Here is a 14,613-nt window from a genome sequence, read left to right on the forward strand (position 1 = left end):
TTCAAAGCTCAACGCTCTGATGAATAGCTAGCAGCTGTTCGAGTTCTTTAGGAGACTCTGACTTAGACATGATGGCAGTGGGAAGAGAGACTTCAACGGTGCTTCCTCGGCAGCATCCACAGCAGAAAAGAGTAAGCTAACAAATGCATCTCGGCATCGTAATTTTTATCTCTATAAATTTGTTTGGGATCTTCTAGTGTGTCTCCTGCATTCTTCTCCCTTCTTGAACATATACAATATAGTTTAATAACTCTTTCAAAGTCCATATCTACTCATTCTATCATCTATATCCCTTCTTGGCTTATTTTGAATGAGTTTTCTCATTATGGATCATATTTTCCTAGTTCTTTGCATGCCTAATAACTTTATTTAATGCCAGATAGTACAAATTTTATTTTGTTGGATTCTAGATATTGTTTTATTTCTATAAATATTGTTGGGCTTGTTCTAGGATGCAGTTTAGTTACTTGGAAACAGTTTGAATCTTTCAGGTCTTGCTTTTAAGCTTTGTTAAGGTGAGACTGGAACAGCATTCAATCTAGTTCTGATTTTGTCCCACTACTGGAGTAGAATCATTCAGAGAACTCTACCCAATACTATGTGATTTATGGGTTTTTTCCCATTCAGTTGCGGGAAACAGGAACTATTGGCTAAATTGCCTCCAGAGATTAGAGGGAAGCCTCTAATCTTTTTGGGTGGCTCTTCTCACTCCTATATCTCATCCTGGCCCCAAATAGTTTCTTCACACCCCTGCTGATCCTTTTAGTTGAAGACTTCAAAGGAATTCAGGCCAAATCTCCAGGGCTATTCTTCTGCACATCTCTATCTACTGTAATACTCTGCCCTGTGAATTTTTAGCTGTTTTGGCTTCCTTGAATTCTCAGCTCTGTCTCTTCAATTCAGGGAAACCACTGGGCTCTGTTTGGTGTCTCTCTCTCTCTCTCTCTCTCTCTCTCTCTCTCTGGGCTACAGCCTAGAAACTCTCTCCAAGAAATAAGCTGGGTCAATTGTAGAGCTCACTTCATTCTTTTCACTTTTCTCAGTGATCACTGTCTTGTGAACTTGCTTTATATGTTTTGTCCAGTTTTTCACTTGTTTAAGGCAAGAGGGAAATCGTTTCTGCTACTCCATGTTTGCTGGACGCAGAAGTCTCTGCTTTTTAAATATAGAACTATCTGCCTCTAATTTTTTAGGTTTGTTGAATATTGTTTTGTTTGGTTGTATTGATTAGTACCTCCCTACAATGCTACATATTTACACTTGTATATTTCAAACCTAGTATTGACATCAACCAGGTTTATTTGTAAAACTTCAGACTGATATTAATTTAGGGGACAGTCATGGGGGAGATGTTCAGAGGGCATAAAGTTTCAGTTAGGCAAGATGAATAAGTTCTGGAGATTTAATGTGCAGCATGATGACTATATCGTATACTTAAATTTGCTAAGAGAGTAGACCTTAAATGTTCCCCTTCCCCTCCCACACACACACACAGACACATACACACAAACTACGTGAGGTGATGGATATGTTAATTAGCTTGATTATAGTAATCATTTCACAATGTATACATGTATCAAAACATCCCATTGCTTACTATAAATGTATACAATTTTGTCAGTTATACCTCAATAAATCTGGGAGTTAAAAACAGTTCATAAAACCAGTGTAACACAAAAGATATCTTAAGGACCTTTGTGTAAATGGCTTTTATTTTTCAATTTTTAATCATAGATAACACATGGCTTTCATGAGTTTCTATTAGGACAATGATTTCACTCTTATATACATGTTTTTTGCTTTAATGCAAACATGAAACTAAAAAATGTATCATTTCCCTATTTTCTATTGTAATAAATGGTTTTAGTTTTAAAGAAAAGAGTTAGGGCTGTCTGGTGATCAATGAAGAAAGTTTCTTTTCAAAGTGGGGTTAAATTAGAGGAATCCAGGATCCAAAAGTGGATTGTCCCCAGAATGTCTACCAATGCATTCTGAATGTTCAAGTGGTGATGTTCAACATGTATGGATAAATAGTGAGTATCCTTCTCCACTGTGTTCTAAGCCTCTTAGTTTCCCATTGAAGACCTTTCTGATGCCTATTCTGCTGTGATTGGGTGGAGTGTTCTATAAATATCAATTAGGCCAAGTTGGTTGAGAGTACTGTTGAGATCTTATATATCTTTGCAGATTTTGTCTACATGCTCTACTGATTGGAAAAAGAGAAGTGTTTATGTCTCCAAGTATAAATATGGATTTGTCAATTTTTTCTTTAAATTGGATTGGATTTTGGATTTTGCTTTACGTATCTGGGGGCTCTATAGGTAGGTATGTAAACATTTAGGAAGGTTATGTCTTATTTTTTAAGAAGAGAGGATTTCTTCTCTACCCCAGATCAGGCTGCATTGTGGCAGCTCCAAAGGTGAGAGGGGAAAGGAGAAGGAAGGTGTGGTGGACTCAAGGAAGACAGGAACAAAACAGCCTTCCAGAGTCTTCTCACATGCCAACACAAATTGGGGCAACTTCTTCAGTGTTACTTGGGACAAATTGGGGGAACTTCTTTAATGTTCTAAATCTGTGAGCTGGGCCTCTGGAGATGAGGTCGGTCGTCACCTCAGTGTCCTGTTGCTCTTGATGAAGAGCCTTGAACTCAGACTTAACTGCTTCGGTTTTCCCCAGGAGAAGTAAAACAGGGGTGTGCATACAGGGGTATGATTATACTGAGACCTGTACAAGAACATTCATAACAACTTTACTCATAATTGCTCCAAACTGGCAACAACCCAAATGTCCCTCAATGGACAGATAGACAAACAATATATGATATCTCCATACAATGCAATTCTGCACAGCAATCAAAAGGAATGAAGTACAGATACATACAACATGGAGAAACCTCAAAAACATGCTAAGTGAAAGAAACTAGATCCAAATGAGTATATACTGTACGATTTCACTTATGTGCTGTTCAGGAACAGGCAAAACTAATCTGTGATGAGTGAATTCAGAATTATGGTTACCTTTGTTGCAGATGGGAGGAAGCATGGTACTTATGGGGAAGTTTGCATGGAAGACATTTCTTGAGGAATGGAAGCTTTCTATATCTTGATGGTGCTCACATGGCTCTGTGTGTGTATGTGTGTGTGTGTATGAAAAATTCATCAAAGTATATATAAGGCTGGTGGCGGGCCCCCTCCCTTCCCTAGATCAAAAAGAAAAGGCTCATGAGACCAGACCCACCGAGGACAAAACTGCCAGGCCCCGCTGAGAGGATCCACACCCAGATGTCCACCTGGATAAGAATGTTTTGGCTCCTGGATTCCACAAATACCTCCAGCCCCCCCTAAAATCCCCAGCTCTTCCCGTCAAAAGTCTCTAGCCAGGCCCAAAGGATATAAAAGGCCTCAGCCCCTTCAAATGGCGGCGACTTCCAGGGCCCCCGCTCTTGGGGCCCCAGAACCTCCTCCACGAGTGTATAATAAAGCCACGTGGTTTGACCCCCCATTCTTTCTCTTTCTGTGTCTCTTTTCTTTTCACCACCGCCAGAAAACCTTACAGTATACACTGAAGATGTGTGCCTTTTATGGTGTCTAAGTTATATTTCAGCTAAAAGAAGGAGAAGAAAAGAAAGAATAAGGGTAGGAGGTGGGAAATGAAGCCATTGATAAACCCAACAAAGCACAAAACAAAGCTAGCAGGATCTGCCATGCAGGCATGTCCTCTGCAGAGGGGAGGCAGGCAGCTGCAGCGTGGCCCCCCTGTGAATGGAGCCAGTGTTCTGGGCCCAGAGGCCCTGCTTGGCTGGTTCCCACTGGTGCCTGCTACAGAGTTGGCCCAAGGCTGCGGGGAGGGAGGCTTGACTTGATCTTGGGGCAGGGATTGGCTCTACCAGGCCATAGGCTCCTCAGCCTCCAGAAACTGTCATCACGTAGACTTTCTGGGAAGACAGATAATTTTGTAAAAATTACATGAGCTATTGCCAACTCCATTTCGGCCTCTTAAGTTTTTGGCAGCTGCTTCAGGAGCATCACAGAGCCGGCTGAAACAGTTTCCAGAGCGCAACAGAGTGGGCATTAATCCCACGGATTTGCTGCCAAACAGGAAAGAAAAATGGCAACTTAAAAAAAGAGAAAGAAATTGTAGTTGGAGGCTGAGAGTGCTCTAATGAAGGGCCAGTGTCTCCCAAAGCCACAGCTGAGTTTTGTGTTGGTTGCAGTGTCCTATACTCAGAGGACTTGGCTCTTCTGATTTTCTAAACCATAGATGAGGAAGAAATTATTTTGAACATAGCTCCTGATCTTTCTCCCCTCCCCCTTCCTCCATTCCTCCACATTCCTAGCTCTCACCCACACTGTTGCATCATGTGGTGATTCCATCTACATTGAGCTGCATGTTTAAGAGCAGAGGCCATTTCTTCCCTTTACTGAGCCTGGAGTTGTCCCTGTTATGGTTTGATTCCTCCTCTCATCCTAACAGTGTGATGGCAAGTTGGATTTCTGCCCCACCCCCTTCTTTCCTTCTCTCCCATTTCATGCATTCAATATATATTTTTCATCCATCTATCCATGAAAAGTTCTATTTTGGACATCTGGACAATTACTGTTAATGTAACAGTAACAAAAAATTGTGTGTGTGCAACCCCAATAAAAATTAGTTATGAATAAGTACTATCAGTCTTGCTGCCTTCTTTTCTATAAGTATATGAAGGCAATATAAATTCTGATTTCTCTCAAAAGTCATCACTCCAAAGATCAGTACACTATCAAATGGAAACCTAGGGAAAGCAGGCTGCAGATTTAGGACTGAAACAATAATAATTAAAAAAAAAGGAATGGTCAATGTGAAAATCGTTTTTTCCAACTTTCATGGCTAGTCACCCAGTTTCTGAAATCCTTTGAAGCTTTGTGTTTTTAGTTCCTGGGACTTAACTTGAAAATAAACATCAAAACTGATTCAGATTTTTTTTTTCTCACCGTTAGCCATCAGGAAGTCATGCAAACCTATTCTACCAGGTTTTATCTCAGTTAAAAAAATAGTAATCTTGGTGCCTTAGTTGAAGTCTGTGTCAAAGTCAAAGCTAAGGTTCAGGAGCCTTGGTCAAGTCTCAGCTGGCCAAACTGTCTTGGGCATAGCTGCTCCCAGGCTGATGGGCATGCACAAGGGAGAAATTCCCACATTTAAAAAATGTCAGCTTTTTTCCCTATACTAAAAGCAATACATCTGGATGACTTTTATTTTCTTCTTAGACAATGTTAATATTTTTTCTATAGTAAACATGTAGTAATATTATTAAAAATGTGTCTTAAAGTTCCAAAAGAAAACTTGCAGAAAAGTATAAATGATTTTTAAAGAATACAAAGCTGCATGATTTAAATCGAATCACTGCTAATTAATATTTTGATATCTTCTAGTCTTGCAAAACTATTTTTAAAAAAGCCAAGCACGAGAAACAAGACCCAAAATATATGGAACATGTTGTGACCTGTTAGTTTCATTTTGCATTGGATCATAAGCATTTTTTTGTGTCATTATATTAACTTCTCTATAAGCTGTATTTTAATTTAGTTGCATGTATAATTGTGTGAGTGTCACCCAAATTACTTAAAATAATTGTGGGATTATAATTTTAATGCATAAATCTTCTGTTTTGTTTATTTGAAAAAGTTTTAGTGTTGCATTTTTTTAAATTTTAGCAAAGTTATATATAGTCTACAGAGTTATATAGCTCTGGAGGGTTTGTTACAAAACTCAGCTGCCCCCATCACTCCCCTTCCATTTGTCCTGCCACAAAGACATCTTTTAGCTAATCTTTTTGCCTACTTGCTGCCACTTTTCTAAATAACAAGTTGAAATTGAAACTTCTTGATTTTTTTCTGTTTGTAGGCATTATTTACTGAATCTTCACTATAGAAGATGAAGATTTGTTTTGCTCCTTTGTGTGTGTCTATGTTTGTGTCTCTATGTATCTTTGATTTGTACATTTCTTTGTGTATGTGCCTATGTCACTGTGTGACATTTGTGTTTATGTACATATCTGTGTCTGTGTGTGTCTGTCGTCGTGTGTGTGTGTGTTCTCTTTGGCACTGCTATTATTAGGATATTGGACCTCCTGAACTAATTCTGTAATTAATATTTTTCTTTCACTTTTAGACTGTTTGCTCTACTTCTTGGGAGTTTTCTCACTGGCCAAACCTGGAAATATTTGGAGCATCAAAATAAATTATAATAACATATATTATAATTCATTGAATAAAATAAGAATCCACTAGTCTATACTTAAATAAATGTATTAATAAATAAATAGGGGGAAAGGGAAAGTTCTTTTTTACAGTAAAAGGTCAACTATTAATAATAAATGAAGAAGTAATAAGAGAATCAGAAAAATCACCATTTGTTGAGCCAGGCACAATGGCTCATGACTATAGTCCCAGATACTCAGGAGGCTGAAGCAGGAAGATCACTTGAGGCTGTAGTGCTCTATGCTTGAGCCTATGAATAGCCACTGCATTCCAACCTAGGCAAATCGGAAAGGGGAGGGGAGGGGAGGAGGAAAGGGAAGGGAAGGACTCACCACTGGCAACCATCATAATAATAATTGATAATTGATTCAGACAAGAATCACCAATGATGCTGAAATGAGTGGGTGGAAGTTGGATGAATACAGGATAGTTACATAGTCTCAAAGTATTTCCTTTTCACTTATGTGTTAATTTTATAGTGGAGAAACCTAGTAAACCTCACTAACCATGAACATCACCAATAATGAGACAAATTGGCCTGATATGTCTTCTGAGAGGATGCACTGAAGAGAGCACAGCATCGGCTCTGAGGCATTCCTACCCAAAATGAATAACCTAAATTGAATCATGAGGAAACATCGGACAAACCCAAACTGAGAGACATTCTACAAAATACTTGGCCTTTACACTTCAAAAATGTCAAAGTGATCACACACATACACACGCTGAGAAATTAATCTCCAGATTAAAGGAGACTAGAGAGACACAACAACTAAATGTAATATGTGGTCCTGTGTTGGATCCTAGGCCAGGAAAAAAATTTCTATGAAAGACAGTATTGGGAAATTGGCAAACTTTGTTAATACATAAGGGCTTGTTAAGTTTAGTCTAAAGCCACCTCCTTATATATTTTAAATTCAGCCTATAGGTTTCTCCATACCTAGTGAACTGTAATCTAACTGGATGTATAAACACACTGTAACCTACTTTTGTAACAGTACCTGGGTCTCAGCCAATCACAGCAGCTGAGTTTCAGCCAATCGCAGGTGGACAACTCTTCAAGCCGTGTTCAACTAAGGCAAAGGCAAACGCTAAACTGTAACCAATCCAGCTGTCTCTGTACCTTGATTTCCTTTTTCTGTCCATGAATGTTATCTAACCATGGGGCAGCCCTGGAGTCACTCTGAACCTATTCTGGTTCTGGGGGCTGCCTGATTCTCAAATGGTTCTTTGCTCAATTAAACTGTGAAATTTAATTCATCTGAAGGTCTTCTTTTAACAGGTTATAGTTAGATAATAGTGTTGTATCAATGTTAATCTCCTGGTTTTGATCATAATACTGTGCTTATGTAAGCCTTTATTTTGTTTTTAGGAGATATATATATATATACACTCTGAAGTACTTAGGGACACATCTGTAACTTCTCTAAAAGAGCTTAGAAAAAAGTGGGGGTTGAGGAGGAGGGAGAGCATGATACAGGGAGGCAGAGAGAGGTGGAGAAGGAGGGAGAAATGATAAAGCAAACACAGGAAAGAAGCCAGCAATTGGGAATATGGATTTGTACTTTTCTTTGAACTTTTCCGAAGGCCTGAAATTATTTCAAAATAATGTTAGGAAAAAAAACCCAGAAAATAAAGATGACTGGGTGCTCTGGACAGCCAGTGAGGTTTGCCAGCTGCGACCTTCACTGTGGGGACCTGGCTGGGCGGAGGTGGCTGAGGGACTTCTGATGTCGGGTCTTTGGGGCCATTCTCTTGCCTGGAGGTGAAGGCCAAGCTACCGGTGCAGGTAAGGGAAAGGACCGCACAGCTACTGTGCACATGAGCCCTTGATCCCCTGGTTTTCAGTGTGCCCTGCCACCCTGATCTCTGTGTGCTGTCCCTGAAAACCCTTTGATTGACTCTCTCCAGGGAAGGAGCCTCCAATCTTCTGTTGGTCTTAGGGGACGATTCCCTGGCTGTGAAGAGCAGGGAGATCCACGTGGATCCAGTTGATTCTTAAAACAGCATTGTGAGCCTCAATCATATTTCAGCCACTCCTTTCCCTCACTTCCTGAGAGATCTAGTGCCACCAATTCCTCAACCTTTTGAGGGATTTTGTGGTGTAAATTGGGTTGGTTTTCAGCATTCTTTGCTGTCGATTTAGGATTCAGAGGTGTTTTTTTTTTTTTTTTTGGTCCTGCTAAGTTATTTGCTTTCCAGCTTTCAAAATTGTGCTTCTATTTTTTCTCCTCTTTCATTTTCCTCTGTCTTAGTTTATGCCTATTAAAAATTCCACCACTTTCCTTCATTTTAGTAGGGGTTACAAGTGTTCAATCCATGATTTTTAACAGTCAGTCTGTGCATAAATCTCTGTCTGCATTCTTGATTACTTCCTTTGGACAGCATCCCAGAAGTGGAATTACTGGGTAGAGTGTGCCATCCTTTTTGAGGCTCTTGATGAACTTTGCCAAATTACTTTTCAATAGGATTATGTTCTCACCAAGTTTCCATGACTTGCCTCTTTTCCTGAATGTTTGCTGGCCTTGGGTAGGATCATTTAAAGAAAAGAAATATTAAAATATTTGTCATTTTGACAAGGAGAATACTAACTTGCTTTTGGCACAATTCCCCTTAAAGAATGATTTTTTCAGAGAGAAGCTCCCAATATGGGCAGGAGAGAGAAACATGGATTCAGCTAAATGGCCTGTGGTCTGTGTGTAGAAGGGAAGGGATCGGAAGTGAACATGTGAAAGGCCCAGCTTTCTGCTGCCTTCCAGTGTGGCAGGGGCAGCCCTGGTTCTAGTATGGACACATTCACTTGGGCAAATTAAATGAAAGGGAGAGAAATGAAAACCATGGAGGGTCTTCTCAATGAACATCACCCTAGAGTAAACCTCAAATGGGAGACTTGAATCTTCCTTTTAATCCAACTTGGTTTCCTTGTGTTTCTAGTAGTTGGGACCATAGTGTTACACAGGTAATGCTTTAGTGTTTTGAGATATGTATTTTGTTTTATATAGCACATCCCCAGTATGTAAGCAAACCTCTTCACCTAGTGCCAAACTAATTCCTACTTCATGCACTGAGTTGGTTTTGTTTTTGTTTTTTAACTTTTTATTTTGGAATAATTTTAGACTTACAGAAAAGTTCCAAAATAGTATGCAGAGTTCCTCTATACCCTTCACCCAACTTCCCCTCATGTTGATGTCTTACATAACCATAGTACATTATCAAAACTAAGAAATTAACACTGATAAAATGCTATTTACTGGATTAGCTTTATTTGAAATTGGCCTTATTTGAATTTCACCGGTTGTCTCACTCAGAAGGACAAAAGCAGTCCACAACAGCTGGCGTGGGCCTCATAGCTTGGCCTTCATGTTCTCTTTGAACATAAATAATTTCTCAAAACACCAACGTCAAACAAGGCCACTCTGTGACCAAGATGGATCAGGACAAAACAAGGCCATGCTGTACTTACGTCTGAGCACAAACAACAACATGAACATTGTTCAAACAAAAACGACCAAACATCCCCAATCCTGGTTACTAAGAGAATGTGAGTGATTGCTGCTGCTCCACTAATTAGAGCTTTAGCCATGCTTCATTCTTCCTGTGCTACAGATAGGATTTATTGAGATATGCAATCATAGAATTACCCCCATCTTCCAACCAGAGCATTCCAAATGAGCAGATTATAGAAATGTTTTCTTGTATCTTCTTTCTTATGTGAAAGGTAACATCCTATAAATACACTCTTGCTCTTTGCTTTTCTCCCCTCACTTAGCACTGTATTCCTACAAATTATTCCATATCAGTTCATAGAGCTCTTCCTCATTCATTTGTACAGCTGCATGATACCCCATTGTGTGGATGGACTGTACTTTATTTGATCACTCTCCTGTGGATGGGCATTTAGGTTGTTTCCAATATTTTGCAGTTACAATGAATGGCTTTGCTTATTCATTACTCAATTGCAATGAATATCATTGCTCCGATGCATAACTTTGATGCACTGACTTTTGCCAGAGGGGCTGGTGCAGGCTCTGAAGGCAGACTTGTCTGCTTCCAGAACTGGTGCTCCCTCTGCCAGGCCATGCTGCCTCTAGAGTCACAGTCCAGGACTGAGTCCTGGTCACCTAAATGGGACAGGAGTTCTCCTCTTTCCTTATCTTCTTCCACAAAGAGCTCTCATGGGTGGGCACAGGTTGCCTCGCCCACCTTTGCAGGTGGATTCCACTAAGTTGCCTTGTGCAGGGTCATCATATCTACAAATGAAGGGCCCCCCGCCTGTGTTTTGACCCTCACACACAGCTGTCCACTGTCTTTCAACAATACCATAAAGAGTGGAAGATAGACCAGAGAGTATCCTTGTGTGCATGTGAGCTCAGCCGTGTCAACATATGTGAGAGGCCCGAAATGGGCAGAAAAGCCACGTCACCGTGAACCGGCAGTGAGGATGCAGCTGTCAGTGGGCCAAGATGCAGTCCTCATATCTCTTCAGATACTGAGTGTGGAGAGACTTCTTCAGGCCTCCCAGCATTACCCACTTGAGGATTCCCTTCTGAGCCTGGTGGAGGCTGCGCTGCCTTGAAAGGCACCTAGGGTCTGGGTGGGGGAGGGAAGAAAAATGGCTCCAGTCAGACTGTCTTACAGCTTGAACCACCCTCGTGGCTCCTCTGGGCTGGAGTGGAGACTTGAGGCAGGATCAGGGTCCCTCCCAAGAGGCTACTGTGCTCACCTTGGCGGTGCAAGGAACCCTTTCTGCTGAGAGACCCTCTGCTCTCTCTCTACATTTGCCTTCAAATATAGAATGCCCATGTGTGCTGGGATCTTGAGGGACATAGTGTTATTTACATAGGACCATGACCGCACAAGGGTCATTTTTCTCCCCCTTTTATGGATAAGGAAAGGTTAAGTAACCTGCCCAAGGTTACACAGAAACCAGCAGAGTCATGATGTGATACCAGGTCTGTCTGATTCCAGAGCTCTAGATCTTTCCAAAAAAGAACACAAATTCAACAAAGTATTAATTTTAACTGTAGAAGAAATATTCAGGCTCATGGAATCGCTTATAGGCAGAAGTCAGATGCTATAGGGGAGGACTGGGAAAGCAGAAGACCTAAAAATTGTCACTTTGGGCAAGTCACTTAAGCCAGTTTCCTCATTTGAAAAGAAGAACTTGCCTGCAGGGCTGTGGTTTGGTCCTCTTGATAGCTGTAGCTGGTGGAGTCTGTTCTCATAAATCAGTTTTTGGTTTTTTTTTTGACATGGCAATTGTTAAATGTTTTATATACTGTCCCAGGTAGTCCCACACATACTCTCCTGGGGTGTGGTGGTCAAATGAGACCCCGGCAATTGCCGAGAATACTCTATGCTAAGAGTAAGGAGCATTAGTATTTATAGGCACCCAGGGCTGGCTTCACAGGCCTGCAACCTACACAGTGGCAGAGGGTCTGAGCTTAGTTAATGCTTTGCTATCTCATCTTGCAATTCTTAATAATCTTTGAACAGGGGATCTCATGTTTTCATTTTTCCCTGGGCCCCATTAATCACATACTCGTCGTGTAGGCTAAAAAGCAGTGGCTGATACAACTCGGGAAAATACTATAACGCCTCCAAAAATCTAGGGGACTGAGAATACACAACAGTGATTTTTTTTTTATTTCGTCATATTATGGGGGTACAGATTTTAAGGTTTCAATAAATGCCCATTTCCCCCCCCTCCCCCCACAAGTCTGAGTCTCCAGCATGACCATCCCCCAGATGGTGCACATCTCACTCATTATGTATGTATATACCCGCCCCCCTCCCCCCCTCCCACATGCCCAATACCCTATTACTGTAGTACCTATGTGTCCACTTAGGTGCTACTCAGTTAATACCAGTTTGCTGGAAAATATATCTGGTGCTTGTTTTTCCATTCTTGGGATACTTCACTTAGTAGTATGGGTTCCAGCTCTAACCAGGAAAATATAAGATGTGCTATATCACCGTCACAACAGTGATTTTATTCTGGCTGGAATCACTTGTATGTTGACTCACCTGTCTCCTGGCTATCGAGGGGAAGGCACTGTTCTTGAGGCAGTGGCTCTGTCTCATGTGTGACCAATACGGTGCATGAACAACAAGCAAGCAAAGAGGGCTGGAGAACATGGTCATTATCCTAAGCAAGAACATTTTCCTGGCGTCTGCTCTGTGCCCAGCTCTGTGCCAGTTGCTATGGGGGACGCAAAGCACCCCATATCATTGCCATACTCAAGGAGCTCCTAGCTAGATGGGAGGGTGGGACACATCTCTCTGGCATACCCTGAGGATTAGTCTCAAATGTGGCACAGACCCATGGTCTAAGAGTTCAGAGACAAGATTCAGAAAGGGATCCCTGGGAGCTGGGCTGTCAGGAAAAGCTTTGGGTCAAGGTAGGACTCAGACAGGCTTAAATGAAGCATGGAATCATCTTTTCTTTTCTTTTTTTTTGAGACAGAGTCTGACTCTGTTGTCCGAGCTGGAGTGCCATGGCATCAGCCTAGCTCACAGCAACCTCAAACTCCTGGGCTCAAGCGATCCTCCTGCCTCAGCCTCCCAAGTAGCTTAGACTACAGGCATGTGCCACCATGCCTAGCTATTTTTTCTATGTATTTTTAGTTGGTCAATTAATTTCTTTCTATTTTCAGTAGAGATGGGATATTGCTGTTGCTCAGGCTGGTCTTGAACTCCTGACCTTGAGCGATCCTCCCACCTCAGCCTCCCCAGAGTGCTAGGATTACAGGCGTGAGCCACCATGCCCAGCCAGGCATGGAACTTTCTAAGTGGAGAAATGAAACCCTCAGCCCTAGATATGGACACATCACACACACCCTCATGTTGGGTCATGCTTTTGAATTGATCACAATAGATGGGAGTTGGAGAGTGTTGCAAGTGGAGTTCTCTGGAAGCAGATACTATGGTGGACTTTGGGGAGTGTATTAGTTTCCTATAGGTGCTATAACAAGTTACTACAAAATGGGTGGCTCAAAAAAAAAAGACATTTATTCTCTCACAGTTCTGGAGGCCAGAAATCTGAAGTCCGTTTCACTGGGCTGAAGTCAAGGTTTGGGCAGGGCCTCACTCCCTTTGGAGGTTCTGCAGGAGAATCCATTTCTTGCCTTTTACAGCTTCTCATGGCTGCTGGAGTTCCTTGGCTTGTGGCCACATCACCTAAATCTCTTCTTCTGTCTTCACATCATCTGCTCTTCTTCTATCTTAAAACTCCCTCTGCCTCTCTCTTATAAGGATACATGTAATGGCATTTAGGGCCCACCTGGATAATCCAGGATGATCCCCTCCTCTCAATATCCCTAATAACATCTTTTTCCATTTAAGGAAATAATCATATTTAAGGAAATAGTTCTGGGGATTGGGACATGGACATATCTTTCTGGGGCCCACCATTCAGCCCACTACAGGGTGCAAAATGTTTAATAGAGATCAACTTCTGTAGAAAGAATGCAGAGGAAGCAGGATAGGCAGAGGGAAGTTAGACTGTGATGCAGGCCCAACCAGATCTTGACCAGCTTGGTGGAGAATTCTGGAAGGAGAATTGCCTGTCAGAGTTGTCGCTCAGTAGGCCAAAATGGCTGGGCCTTCACACCTCCCATGCCTAGTCACTGGATATAGATATACTCTAGGAAAGGTGTGACCTCAAGTAAAGCCACTCTGTGTGACTGAGTCAGAGCCTGAAGGGGCTGACAGTTGAGGCTGCCTGCCAACTACACTCCTGCGATGGGGAGAGTTGTTCTTTGAAGGGAGATTTGGGCAACTCGGCTCTGTGCCCACCATAGGGATGGAGGGGGACAGAGCATCAGCAAATGGCTGGGGGGAGGGAGCAGATGTTTCCTGAAGGCAGAACCTGAATGGGGCCCATGGTCTTCAGGCACATTGATAAGAACAACACATCTGCTCTGTCATGAAAGTGTATGAGAAAAAAGTCTTTGTGACCTCCTAAACCTGGAAAAGCCACTAGCTGGGGAACTATTTCTAGTTCATTCCTAAGCATATGTAGGCCCTGCTAACATCCACCCTGCCTTCTTTAGCTCTAGGCCTACAATGCAGATGTGAACACAGCTGCACATACACATAGTCTTCTTATAATTTGTACTAAAAACAAATCTCCCAACAGCCCCCTTCAGGGGGCACTCAAGTGACTTAGGGCACAAGATCTCTTTCTGCTGATTTAGGAGGGGACCGCGGTTGCATTTCCTGCCTGGTTTCAGCAACTCCAGGAGTTACATAATGGTTTTGAAGGAAAATTCCTTAGAGTCTCAGGCGATTGGTCTGTAGGAGATAAGGGGTAAGTGCTTGCCCCACACCTGTGCATGTGAGCAGACATGTGGTGGAGGGGTTTGGGGGTTACCTC

Source organism: Microcebus murinus, chromosome X (assembly GCF_040939455.1).
Source record: "Microcebus murinus isolate Inina chromosome X, M.murinus_Inina_mat1.0, whole genome shotgun sequence".
Taxonomy (NCBI): domain Eukaryota; kingdom Metazoa; phylum Chordata; class Mammalia; order Primates; family Cheirogaleidae; genus Microcebus; species Microcebus murinus.